Source organism: Panthera uncia, assembly GCF_023721935.1.
Source record: "Panthera uncia isolate 11264 chromosome C1 unlocalized genomic scaffold, Puncia_PCG_1.0 HiC_scaffold_4, whole genome shotgun sequence".
Lineage (NCBI taxonomy): Eukaryota > Metazoa > Chordata > Mammalia > Carnivora > Felidae > Panthera > Panthera uncia.
The window spans coordinates 56,361,089-56,374,633 of NW_026057585.1; the positions used below are offsets into that span (position 1 = coordinate 56,361,089).

Here is a 13,545-nt window from a genome sequence, read left to right on the forward strand (position 1 = left end):
ACTTCCTTTAACAGTTCTTGCTCTGCTGGCCTACTGGTGATGGATTCTCTTGAATATTGATGGCCTGGAAGAGTTTTAATTACATTTTTATTTTAAAAGGCTATAGACTTAATCTTATGACTCAATTCTGAGATCTGGCTCTTGCTGTTGGACCTTTGCCAAGCTCCTTTAAGGACACCGTCCCAGCTCAGTACAGCTACACCATGACATACATAAGAAGAACTCACACTTTCTTCTTCTGATTAAGTCCCAAGCTTATGTTTATTATTGTTATTTGATTATTTGTTGCCTCACTTGAGATGTGGACTATAAGTAGTTGTTACTATTATATTTCATCACTTAGTATATACTCCTGCCTTGATCAGTAAAAGCTTTTTTTTTTTTAATGTTTATTCATGGGGGGGGTTGGAGAGACAGAGAGAGAGGGGGGGAGAGAACATGAGTGGGGGAGGGGCAGAGAGGAGGACAGAGGATCTGAGGTGGGCTCTGGGCTGACAGCAGCAAGCCCGATGCTGAGCTCAAACTCACAAACCATGAGATCATGCCCTGAGCTAAAGTCAGACACGTAACTGAGTCACCCAGGTGCCCCAGATCAGTAAGAATTTTTGAGTTCTTAATATGTGTAAGACCCTGAACAAATTGCCCAAGGCACGATATTAGAAATAACATGGTAAAAACACACCAATGCACTAGAAAGTAGATTTGGGTGCTAGTCCCAAATTTTTCAATGATTAGCTTTAGATTACTCCCTGAGCATTTTTGAGCCTTGGTTTACTCATTGTTTGTTCATCTGTAAAATGGAGATAATACACATTTCATGAGGTTGCTGTGGAACTCACTAATGACATAGGAAAATGCCAAACCCACTACCTGAACTCAATCAATCATTGCTGAATCTGAATGGTTCACATGAACATGATGTGAAAATGCCAAGAATTACTTACATAGAAAGTGTCAAGATGAGTTATAACATACTGGCTGGACTTCTATTGAGACACAAAAACTTCTGGGAATTTAAAGAATGGATTTAGGAAAAGTAAAAATGATTTGAAAGTGCTAGTTTTAAGTAAAACTCTGATAAGATGAGGATGTGAAATGATGGTGCCGGGAAAAAGTTAAATAAAATCTCAACCAATTCCATTAAATTGCTTTCAACTCTATTTGATGTTATTCTAAGTACTAAATTCTTTTTAAGTGTATGTATTTGGGGGTGGGGTACAGAGAGAGAATCCCAAGCAGGCTGTCTGCTTTCAGCACAGACACCTACGTGGGGTTCAGTCCCAAAGCGTGTGAGATCATGACTTGAGCCAAAATCAAGAGTCAGATGCTCAACTGATTGAGCCACCCAGGTGTCCCAATAAGTACTAAATTCTAATAATTAGGATGAAAAATCCCCTCCAAAAAGGAATTTAGTTTAATGAGAAACCGGTAAAAGACATTTAGTGAGATGGTAGCGTTCTTTTAAATGTTTGTTTATTTTGAGAGAGAGAGAGAGAGAGAGAGAGAGAGAGAGAGATTGTGTGTGAACAAGGGAGGGGCAGAGAGAGAAGGAGAAAGAGAGAGGATCCCAAGCAGGCTCCATGATGTCAGCACAGAGCCTGACACAGGACTGGATCTCACAAACTGTGAGATCAGGACCTGAGCCAAAATCCAGAGTTGGACACTTCACCAACTGAGCCACCCAGGTGCCCTGTGAGACAGTAGTGTTTTGTCTAGATGTGCAGACTCTTGCGCTAAACTACCTGATGTAGCATCCTTGCTTGACAGTGTCACTACAAATACTTGTCAAGGTAGTGCTATGCACTGGCAAAGACAAAATCTCACTGTCTTAACATAATGGAACTTCAGTTGCTGCTTTTATAAAATCCAAGCAATGGCATGTGTTGGGTGGGGTAGGAAAGCTCTGCTTCACACTGTCATTCAGGGACCAAGGACGAAAGATGAGTGCCTAGGGCATTGACATCAGGCTAATAGGTGGGGAAGAGAGAAGGAGGAGAATCATACCAGATGTTTGTTGGGGTCGGGCCTGGCAGTGGAGAACTGCATACTTACACTCGGATGACAAGAACTACACAGGGGCAGGTGCCCCAAATATGTGCCTAGGCAGAAAGGGAAGTAGACTCACTAAACACCTAGACAGTCTCTGCTATACTGTCTCAGTTTTCACATGTGTAAAATCAAAGTAATAGTAATATCCATCATTTCATTGGGATTTCTTAAAGTGTTACAGGAGTTCAGTGAAATGATACACATAAAGTGCTTAATCCAGTGGCTGATGCGTGACATGCTAGTTATGTGTTAAATGTTAGTGTAAGTGCTATGACGGGTAAATGGTGGCTTCAACAAACATATAAAGGAAGGTACAATCAGCTGAAACTGAGATATTAGGTAAGGCTGTACAGGAGTTGATGGGGCTGTTATTGTCAGTGGTGCTGACATCAACAGATGAACTTTGTAAAACTTTGTGATGCAATTATGTATCTTCAGGCTTGGCTGCTTCTCACCAACCATCTGTTCTCCTATAGGAGCTTCCTCTTGAATTTGGGCTCCATTTTCATCCCAGAATGAGGGGAAGAATTGCAAACACAAAGAAGAACCTTTCAGGTAGGACACAAACTTTACTGTGTGCAGCTATCTACACTTCCTTGAGATTATTTTTGTTGAGTTTCTACTTCTTGGTGTTCCAGGTTAAAGTGATTCAGAGTTCTATTGCTCAGATTCCCAACCTCTTGGAGTACTATGGGAACAAAGATGAGATGTACCTCTGAGGGAGGGCCCTCTATTCAGTGATATGATTAGCATATAATCTCTTACATCCTCTCCAAACCATCTCTTACCTCCCCTGATACTAGAGAGAGACAGAAGCTGCCTTCACAGAGAGTCTTTGAGTATAAGAAATAAGAATCAAAATCTTTCTTTATTACAGTCATCATTGACTAGTTTCCCTTTGTTGTATGCTTCGTCTCTGTGACTTATTTAGTTTGTAACTGGAAGTTTGTACCTCTTAGTCCCCTTCACCTACTTAGCCCATCCCCTCAACCCCCTCCCCTCAGGCAAACAAAAATCAAAAATTCTCTGTAATTATGAAGTCTGTTCTTATTTTATGTTTGTTATTTGTTTTGTTTTTTTGGGTTCCACATGTAAATCAAACCATATGGTATTTATCTTTATCTAACTGACTTCTTTCACTTAGCATAATACCCTTTAGGTCCATTTGTATTATCTTAAATGGCAAGATCTCCTTTTTTTTTTTACAGCTGAGTAATACTCTATTGTGTACACACACACACACAAACAGACAATATATATCACATCTTTATCCTTTCCCCTATTTTATTTTTAATAAAAAAAATTTTAAACCCTTATTATTGAAGTATAGTTGACATACAATGTTATATTAGTTTGAGGTATAAAACCTAGGAATTAGACAGTTCTATACATTATTCAAGGGATAAGTATAGTCACCATCTATCACCATACAGATTATTGACTAAATATTGTTGGCTATATTTTCTTTGCTGTACTTTTCATCTCCATGACTTATTTATTTTATAACTAGAAGTTAGTACCTCTTAATCCCTCCTCCATTTAATGCATACTGCACCCCTTCTGGAAATCACAACTTGTTTTCAGTATTTAAGAGTCTATTTGTTTGTTTTGTTCTTTATATTCCACATATAAATAAAATGGTATTTGTCTTTGATTTTCATGTTGTCCATTCATGTTGTCAGTAATGCCAAGACTTCATTTTTTATAGCTGAGAAATCTCTATCTATATCACATCTCTTTATCCATTCATCTATCAGTTGACACTTGGTTGCTTTCCCTATCTTGGTTATTGTAAATAATGCCATAATAAACATAGCGGTGCCTATATCTTTTACAAATTAGTGTTTTCATTTTTTTGGGGGGGGGGGTGAATAAATACCCAGTTGTAGAATTTCTGGATTGTATGGTATTTCTATTTCTAATCTTTTGAGGAACCTCCTTACTGTTTTTCACAGTGGTTGTACCAATTTACATTCTAACACTGTACAAGGGCTCCTTTTTCTCCACGTTCTCACCAACACTTCTTGTTTGTGTTTTTGATTCTAGCCATTCTGACAGGTATAAGATGACATCTCATTGTGGTTTTGATGTGCATTTTCTTGATGATTGATATTGAGCATCTTTTTATGTGTCTGCTGGCCATCTGTATGTCTTCTTTGGAAAAATGTCTATTCAGACCTTCTACCCATTTTTTAATTGGAATGTTTTTATTTTGGTGTAGAGTTGTATAAGTTCTTTACATACTTTGGACATTAGCCCCTTATGAGATATATCATTTGCAAATAACTTCTCCCAGTTAGTTGGCTGCCTTTTTTGTTTGTTTTGTTGATGGTTTCCTTTGTTGTGCAAAAGTTTGTGTGTGTGTGTGTGTGTGTGTGTGTAGCCCCGATAGTTTAATTTTGCTTGTTTGTTTCAAAAGATATATTCATAAATATGTCCCTAAGGCTGACATCTAAGAAATTTCTGCTTATGTTTTCTTGTAGAAGTTTAATGGTTCAGGTCTCATATTTAGCTAATGTATTTTGAGTTGATTTTTGTGTGTGGTATAGGAAAGTTGTCCCATTTCATTCTTTTGCATGCAGCCATCCAGTTTTCCCAGCACCATTTTCCCATTGTATATTCTTGCCTCCTTTGTTGTAGATTAGTGTCCATATGGTTGTGGGTTTATTTCTGTGCTCTGTATCCTGTTCTGTTGATCTGTGTTGATTTTTGTGCTAACATTCAGTTTTGATTACTATAGTTTTGTAGTATATCTTGAAATGTGGAATTATGGTAACTTCAGCTTCATTCTTGTTTCTCAAGATTGTATTGGCTAGTTGGGGTCCTTGTGGTTTCATACAAATTTTATTGTTCTAGATCTATGCAAAATGCTATTGGTATTTTGATAAGGATTGCATCAAATCTGTAGATTGCTTTGGGCAGTATGGACATTTTAACAATGTTAATTCTTTTAGTCTGAGCATATTCTGAGCATAGTATATCTTTTCATTTTGTGTCATTTTCAATTTCTTTCATCAATTTCTTACAGTTTTCAGAATATAGGTCTCTCGCTCATTTGGTTAAATTTATTCCTGGGTAGTTTATTCCTTTGGGGATAGTTGTAAATGGGGTTGCTTTCTTAATTTATCTTTCTGCTACTTTGTTATGATCATAGAGAAATGCAATGGATTTCTGTATGTTAATTTTGTATCCCACAACTTTATGGAGTTAGTTTATTCTTATAATTTTTTGGTGGAGTCTTTAGGTTTTTCTATCTATAGAATCATGTCATCTGCTAATAGTGGCAATTTAACTTCTTCTTTACCAATTTGGGTGCCTTTTATTTATATTTCTTATCTAATTACTATGGCCAGGACTTCCAGTACAATGATAGATAAAAATAGTGAGAGAGACATCCTTGTCTTGTTAATGATCTTACAGGAAAAGCTTTCAGTTTTTCACCATTGAGGATGATGTTAAGGGTGGGTTTGTCCTATATGGCCTTTATTATGTTGCGATATATTCCCTCTAAATACACTTTGTTGAGTGTTTTTATCATAAAAAAATGTTGAATTTTGTCAAATGCTTTTTCTGGGTATTAAAATGATCATATGGTTTTTATCCTTCCTGTTGTTAATGTAATGTACCACATTTGGAGCACTGAACCAATGTCGCATCCCTGGATTAAATCCCACATCCTCACAATGAATGATCCTTGTATTTTTTATTAGATTTGCTAGTATTTTCTTGGGGATTTTTGCATCTACATTTATTGGGGATATTTTCCTATATATATATTTTTTCTTGTAAAGTCTTTGATTTGGTATCAAAATAATGCTGTCCTCATAGAATGAATTTGGAGTTATTCTAATTTTTGGAATACTTTGAAAGAATAGGTATAATTCTTCTTTAAATATTTTGTAAAATTTGCCTATAAAGCCATCTAATCCTGAACTTTTGTTTGTTGGGTGGTGTTTTATTATTTTTTCAGTTTTGTTACTAACAATTCATCTGTTCAGGTTTTTACTTTTGTCCTGGTTCAGTTTGGAGAATGTGTTTCTAGGAATTTATCCATTTTTTTTCTAAGCTGTCCAGTGTGTTGACATATAATTTTTCATAGTATTCTTTTATAATTTTTATTCTAGTCCTTCATTTCTGATTTTGAGTCCTCTTTTTCTCTCCATGAGTCTAGTTAAATGTTTATCAAATTTGCTTATCTTTTCAAATACCAGATTTTGGTTGTCTTGGTATTTTTCTATATTTTTTCTAGTCTCTATTTTCTTTATTTCTAATCTACTCTTTCATATTTCCTTCCTTCTACCTTTGGAATTTTAACTTCTTTAGTTCTTTAGGTTTAAGAATAGTACTTTATTTGAAAATTTTCTTGTTTCATGACATAGGCCTGTATCACTATAAACTTACCTCTTAGAACTGTTTTTGCTGGGTCTCAAAGATTTTGGACTATTTTTTCATTTTCTTTTGTCTTCAGATTTTTTTTTTGATTTCTTCATTGACCCATTGGTTGGAAACATGTTATTTAGACTCCATGCATTTGTTTTTTGTTTTCTATCTTTGTCCCTATAACTGATTTCTAGTTTCATACCCTTGTGGTTGGAAAAAATGGTTGACAGGATTTCAGTCTTCTTAAATTTATTGAGACTTGTTTTGTGGCCTAACATGTGATCTATCCTGAATAATGTTCCTCATGCCCTTGAAAATAATGTATATTCCGCTGCTCTTGGTTGGAATGTTCTGTATATGTTGGTCAAATCCATCTGACCTAAGGTGTCATTAAGAGCAATGGTTCTTTGTTGATTTTGTTTGGATGATCTATCCTTTGATGTAATTGGAGTGTTAAAGTCCCTTACTATTTGTCAATTTCTCACTTTGTTAGTATTTGCTTTATTTATGTATCTATTCCTCTGTTGGGTGCAATAATACTTAAAATTGTTATATTCTTTTATTGATCCGTTTATCATTATGTAATGTATTTCTTTGTCTCTTGATTATAGTCTTTGTTTTAAAATCTATTTTATCTGATGAAAGTATTGCTACTGTGACCTTCTTTGAGCTTCCATTTACATGAAATATCTTTTTCTCAGTGTATGTGTCCACAGGTATGAAGTGAGACTTTCATAGGCAGCATATGGATGAGTCTTATTTTTTAATCCAGTCACCCTATATCTTTTGATTGGAACATTCAGACCACTTGTATTTAAAATAATTATTGATGCATACTTATTGCAATTCTGTCAATTGTTTACTGATTTTTTTGTCAGTCTTCTTTGTTCCTTTCTTCTTCTCTTGCTCTCTTGAGTTTTGATGACTTTCTCTAATGGTATGCTTAGCATTCTTTTTCTTTTGTTTTGTTTTGTTTCTATTATAGGCTTTTTATTTGTGGCTACTGTTGGGTTTGTGTATAATATCCCATGTGTATAGCAGTTTATATTAAGTTGATCTTTAAGTTCAAATGCATTCTAAAAGCAATAAGTTTTAAACTTGCATTCCACATTTTATGTTTATGAGGTTATATTTTACATCTTTTTGTGTATCCCTTGACTAATTTTTATGGATATAATTGATTTTACTGCTTTTGTGTTTTAACCTCTATTCTGGCTTTATAAGTGATTAACATAATACCCTTACTTTTTTCTTGAACTTGATCTAGGTTTTTTACCATTGTGATCAGAAAAGATTCTTGATATGATTTCAATCTTCTTAAATTTATTGAGACTTCTTTTGTGCAAAACATATGAGCTATCCTGGAGAATGTTCCATATGCATGTGACAAGAATGTGTATTATGCTGTTTTTGGATGGAATGTTCTCTGTGTGTATCTGTTATGTCCATCTGATCTAATGTGTTCAAATCCAGTTTCCTTATTGATATCCTGTTTGGATAATCTATCCATTGACATAAGTGGGATGTTAAAATCTCCTACTATTATTATATTACTGTCAATTTCTCCTCTTATGTTTGTTAATATTTGTTTTATATATTTTGGTTCCTATATGTAGGGTGCAAAAAAAATTACAATTGTTATGTCTTATTTGGATTTATTCTAATAATTTTGGTGGAGTCTTTAGAGGTTTCTATGTATAGTATCATGTCATCTACAAATAATGAGAATTTAATTTCTTCCTTCTAATATGGAAATCTTTGATTTCTCTTTTTCATTATCTCATGGACTACTTTGTCTCTTATTTCAGTCTTTTTTTAAAGTCTGTTTTTACTGAGATAAATAGTGCTACTTTGCTGCTTCATCTTATTCTTCCTTTTATTCTTTTTTTTTTCTTACATTGATATGGAATATCTTATCTGTTTATTTTCACTCTTTATGTGTCTGTAACTCTGAAGTGACTCTCCAATAGGCAGCATATATATGGGTCCTGTTGTTTTCTTTTTTAATCCATTTAGTCACCCTATTTTTTTGTGTTTGTTCTGTTTTTTTTTTTTATTGGAGCATAGAGACCATTTACATTTAAAGTAATTATTCATAGGTATGTATTATTACCGTTTTAATTGTTTTCTGGTTGTTTTTGTAGTTCTTTTGTTCATTTGTTTGTTTTTGTTTTGCTCTCTTCCTTTTATGTTCTTTAAAAAATTTTTTTTAATGTTTTTTATTTTATTTTTGAGAGAGAGAGTATGAGTGCGGGAGGGGCAGAAAGAGAGGAAGACAGAATCCTAAAGTAGGCTCCAGGCTCTGAGCTGTCAGCAAAGAGCCCAATGTGGGCCTCAAACTCACAAATGGTGAGATCATGACCTGAGCCAAAGTCAGACACTTAACCAAATGAGCCACTCGGATGACTTCTTGTTGCCCTTGATGGCTTTCTTTAGTGTTATGCTTGGAGTCCTTTCCCTTTAGATTTTGTGTATCTATTACAGGTTTTTGGTTTGTTGTTACCATGAGGTTCATAGATAGCCTAAATATGTAACAGTTGATATAAGGTGATGGTTTCTTAAGTTCAAACACATTCTAAAAATAGTACATTTTTATTCTCCACTTACATGTTTTATTTATATGTTTTCATATTGTACATCTTTTTAAAAAAATTTGTGAGTACCTAAGCTAGTTTTTTTTAGGTATATTTAATTTTATTTTTTGTTTCAACCTTTATGCTAACTTTGTAAGTGGTTGATGAACGAATGTTATTGTATGTTTGCTTTTACTTGTGAATTTTTTTACCTTTCATATTTTTCTTTTTATTTTTTCACTTGAAGTCATTTTAATATTTTTTATAAGGGCAGTTTAGTGGTAGTAAAATCATTTAACTTTTGTTTTTTTGGAAAACTCTATCTTCAGTTCTGAATGATTACTTGACTGGGTACAGTATTCTTAGTTGTAGGCTTTTCCTTTCAGTAGTCTATTATACTATGCCACTCCCTCCCTTATGGACTATAACACTTGTGCTAAAAAATTAACTGACAGCCTTATGGGCTTTTTCTTGTACATAACTAGTTCTTTTCTTTTACTGCTTTTAAGTTTCTTTTTCTCTTTAATTGTTGACATTTTGATTATTATGAGTCTTGGTGTGAACCTCTTAGGGTTTTATTGTTCTAGGCTTTCTGTGAATCCTGGACCTGGTTGTCTATTGCCTTCCCTAGGTCAGGGGAATTTTCAACCATTATTTTTTCAAACAATTTTCTGCTCTTTTCTCTTTCTGTACTTCGGGAGCCCCTATAATGAATGCACTTGGTGTTGTCTGAGAGTTCTCTTAACCTATCCTCATTTTAAAAAAATGTTGTGTTTTTGTTGTTTGTTTTGTTTTTTCTTTTTGCTATTCAGCTTGGGTGCTTTTCAATACCCTGTCTTCTAGATCACTGATCTGTTGTGCATTTTCTAATTTGCTATTGATTCTCTCTAGTGTATATTATGTTTCATTTGTTGTATTCTTCAACTCTGATTGTTTCACTTTTATATTTTTTCTCTTTGTTGTTCTTAGTGAGTTTATCCACTCTTCTCCAGACTGGTGATCATCTTTATTACAATTACTTTGTACATTTTTGTTAGATAAATTGCTTATCTCTGTTTAATGTTCTTTTTTTTTCTTTTGGAATTTTATCATCTTCTTTCATTTTGAGCATATTCCTCTGCCTCATTGTTTGACCTTCTTTGTTTCCGTGAAGGCAGTGGAACAGCAACTTCTTCTAGTCTTGATGGAACAGCCTTGTGCAGGCATGTCTTCTGTGTGGACTGCATGTGCCTGGTGGCTTTGGCTAGCTGTCTGGGGCTGTAGCAGTTGTGTGCTGGCAGTTCAAGAGCACTGTGCATGAGGGCTGCCTTAGTAGATTGGCTGGAGCTAAAGCAGACATGGGTCAGGTAGTCCTGGGGAGTTCCATGGAGTGTGGCTTGGTAGAACAGCTGAAACTGAAGCAGGCACTTGCTGGGGGTTCTCAGGCATCCTGCACAGGTGGATACCTTGACAGGAAAGCTGGAGCTAATGGGCTCAAACCAGGGTGGTGGTCTCCAGGGTGCTCTGCACAGGTGGCACATTGAGAAAATAGCTGGAGTAGATGTGGGTGTGGGAAATATAAGAGATAGAAACTAAATGAAAGGATTTAAATTATAAAGCATATATAAACACCACAAAATAATCAAACCAAATGAAATTTGTATTTGGAGGAAGGAGATTCCATGGTTGGTTTAAAATAAGGAAAAGGGGATTAAAACATTTTTTCATGGAGAAAGGGAGCCTTAGTTAAATTTTGCTTGGCTTTTGGTGTCTGGAAGGTAAAACATTCTTGGTCATTATGAGTAGGCACAAGACTATGGGAAAGCATAAGTCTTTTTAAAATAAAGGGACATAGGCTAGGGCTGAGAAGTTAGGGACATGAGTTTAACGGACAGATCTCCATTTAAATTGTACCTCTGCATTAATCACCTGTGACCTTGATAACTTATTTTACCACTATCAGCCTCAGTTTCTTCAACTTTCATTGGTGGGTATAACCTTTATCTTGTAGATTATTTAAAAATTAAGTAGCTAGTTAATATAAAGGATGTAGAATATACTTGGTAAGTAATAACTATTTTTGTTGTTAGTTGTGAATTGTTGTTAATAGTTGGGCAAGGACACATGTTAATAAGAAGATAGGGAAAAAAGGGTTTAAGTTTTATTAGTCTCTGAATGCTAACATGGCTTTTGCCCAAGAATGTAGACACTGCTTGTCTCCCACGGCACTGTGGTTCAGAGCTCTGGTGGGGAGCTATTATTTTTCTGAACATGAAGCTAAACCATACTTTGCCCATTACTGTTCCCTCATTATTATCTTCTCTAATAGGACATGTAAGGCTTGTTAGGTGGCCTAGCTCACCTTCCAGATAAGCTACCACTAGTATTTATTCACTCAAGTATGTCTTAACTGACCAGCTGATGCCTGCAATCAGATCCAAGCATGTTTTAGAACTTTAAAAATGTTCTCTCTTGTGAGTGTAAAAGACCAGATCTTTGGCTTATATACTAGGGTACTGGTTTCTGGACAAACTTTTGGCGTCAGGAAGCCTATCTTTTATGGTTAACACACAACCTTTGCTGGCACAAAACTTGGTTTAGATCATAGTCCTCTTACTTGGGGACACTGGTACTTGCGAATCCATACAATTAAAATATCTATCCTATAGACCTTCTGAGAGGATTAAATGATATTGTAGCTATAATTTTAATAGATTAAATGACGTATATACAGCATTTTGCTCAATACCTGACCAACAATGAAATGTTCAAGGAATGGTGGTTTTCATGATAATTGGTAGCTGAGAAGCAGTGGGATCTATACACTCTATGGAATAAAATGATATAGCTTCAAGTTTCTCCTACGACAGCCACCACACTTCACGTTTTTTTAATCTACAATATGGCAATAAAGATATTACTTAATGAATTGTTGAATGTATAGTGAAATTAAGAATTTTTTGAGTCTCTGCTTTGGGTCAAACTCTTTATCTTGTTTCACTTCAACAATACTAACACGTGAAGACTATTATCTACTATAAGAAAGTAAGTAGAAAGTGGGAGAACCAAATTTTAATCCACAGGATAATGTGTGAAAAAAATAAGTTATATAAAATTTTTCACACTGCATGACAGTGGTAGGCACTCTAAACCATGCTAGTTAGTCTATTGATTAGAGATGACAGGGAAATGAAGGAAAGTTGAGGGTTTTGCCCTTCTTTGGTGGCATGTATAAAGGCCCTTCACTTTCCTGCCATCTGGCAATATGTGACTCATACCCAAGGCCTGGATTCTAGATGTGGCTTCCTGAAAAGTCATGGATCACATCCTCTGACCAGCTTTGTTCTTCTAGCCTCATTTTCTCTTAGGATCTAGAGGTATTTGCTTGTATCCCTTGGCTAGAGTCCCTACTCTAATTTTTATTTCTTGATCTGCTTCTGGCCATGTCCACCCCTTTTCCTGAGAGGTGGTTGGATTCTCCTTTTCACTGCCACCTGTGGCCAGACACCAGGCTCTCTGCTGCCTGCACATACTCATTGACAGCTTCTCTTCTCCACCTTGGCTCCCCTCAGAATCAGGGATGGTTGGATCTGGCATGAAGTCCTGGTTCTACCCTTCAGTAACAATATGTCCTTGTCTCTGTCCCTTAACCTCACTGAGCCCTGAAGTACCATAGTTCTTCATTAATAAATGTTTACTTTATTCAAAGTCACCCCCAGACAAAATTGAAAGGGAAGTCTACCTCAGCCATTCTCCTTTCCCATCTCAATGAAGGCCTGATTTCATCATTCTCATCACTGCTATGCTGGGCTACTCATGGCCTTCCACCTTTGCTGTCTCAGACCTGGCTTACCTAATGATGAAAACCCCAGGCTTCTACTGCACTTTTTCTCTGCTCAGTTTTCCCTTCCACATTTATATGTGCTGCTAGTGTTTCATCACCTCCAAGACTTGCTGTCTTTGAAAAGTTTAATTTCTCTCAGTAACAAAAAGTTTAGGAGTAAGCACTTAGAGGCATGTGACAATGGTGGCCTGAGTCACCAAGGACCTAAGCTCCTCCAGCTTCCTGTTCTTCCATCCTCAGCGTGTGCTGTTTTTCTTACAATCACAACATGGGAAGACATAGGGAAGGACGTGAACAAAAGACATGTATCATCTGAGTTTGTCCCTTTTTAGCAGAAAAATAATAGCTTTTCTAAAAAGGTGTCCTCCACTGGTGGTCTAATGTTTTTGTGTATATCTCATTGTCTAGGGTCCTATCACGTGACATTTTCCACCTTCAAAGTAGTTGAGAGGAGTCATTTACTCCCCCTAAAGTTGAGGTTACATTCATAAAGAAGAGGAAAACCACTAGAAGATAGGAAGCTTGAAATACTTGCCACCTTATTACACCAATTTTATTTCCTAAGTATTTATTTGCTTCATTACTTCCCCTCCTCTCTTGTTCTCCCTGCTTAGCTGGATGGTTACAATTGCCTACTAAGTAGTCACTCTGTCTTACCTTAACCCTTTTTAAATTTTGCTTTTTACCCATAGTAATTTTCTAAAATGGAGGGCTAACCTG

The 13,545-nt window shown here is 35.7% G+C and overlaps 1 long non-coding RNA gene across 1 annotated transcript in view; it reads left to right on the forward strand.

Moving 5' to 3' along the window:
* Positions 1 to 2,499: 2,499 nt before the first annotated feature.
* Positions 2,500 to 13,545, forward strand: part of LOC125912541 (uncharacterized) — a 139,943-nt gene continuing 128,897 nt past the window's right edge. Inside the window, exon 1 of the long non-coding RNA XR_007454773.1 lies at positions 2,500 to 2,604. This is a non-coding gene — a long non-coding RNA (uncharacterized LOC125912541). The remainder of the gene's footprint in view (positions 2,605 to 13,545) is intronic.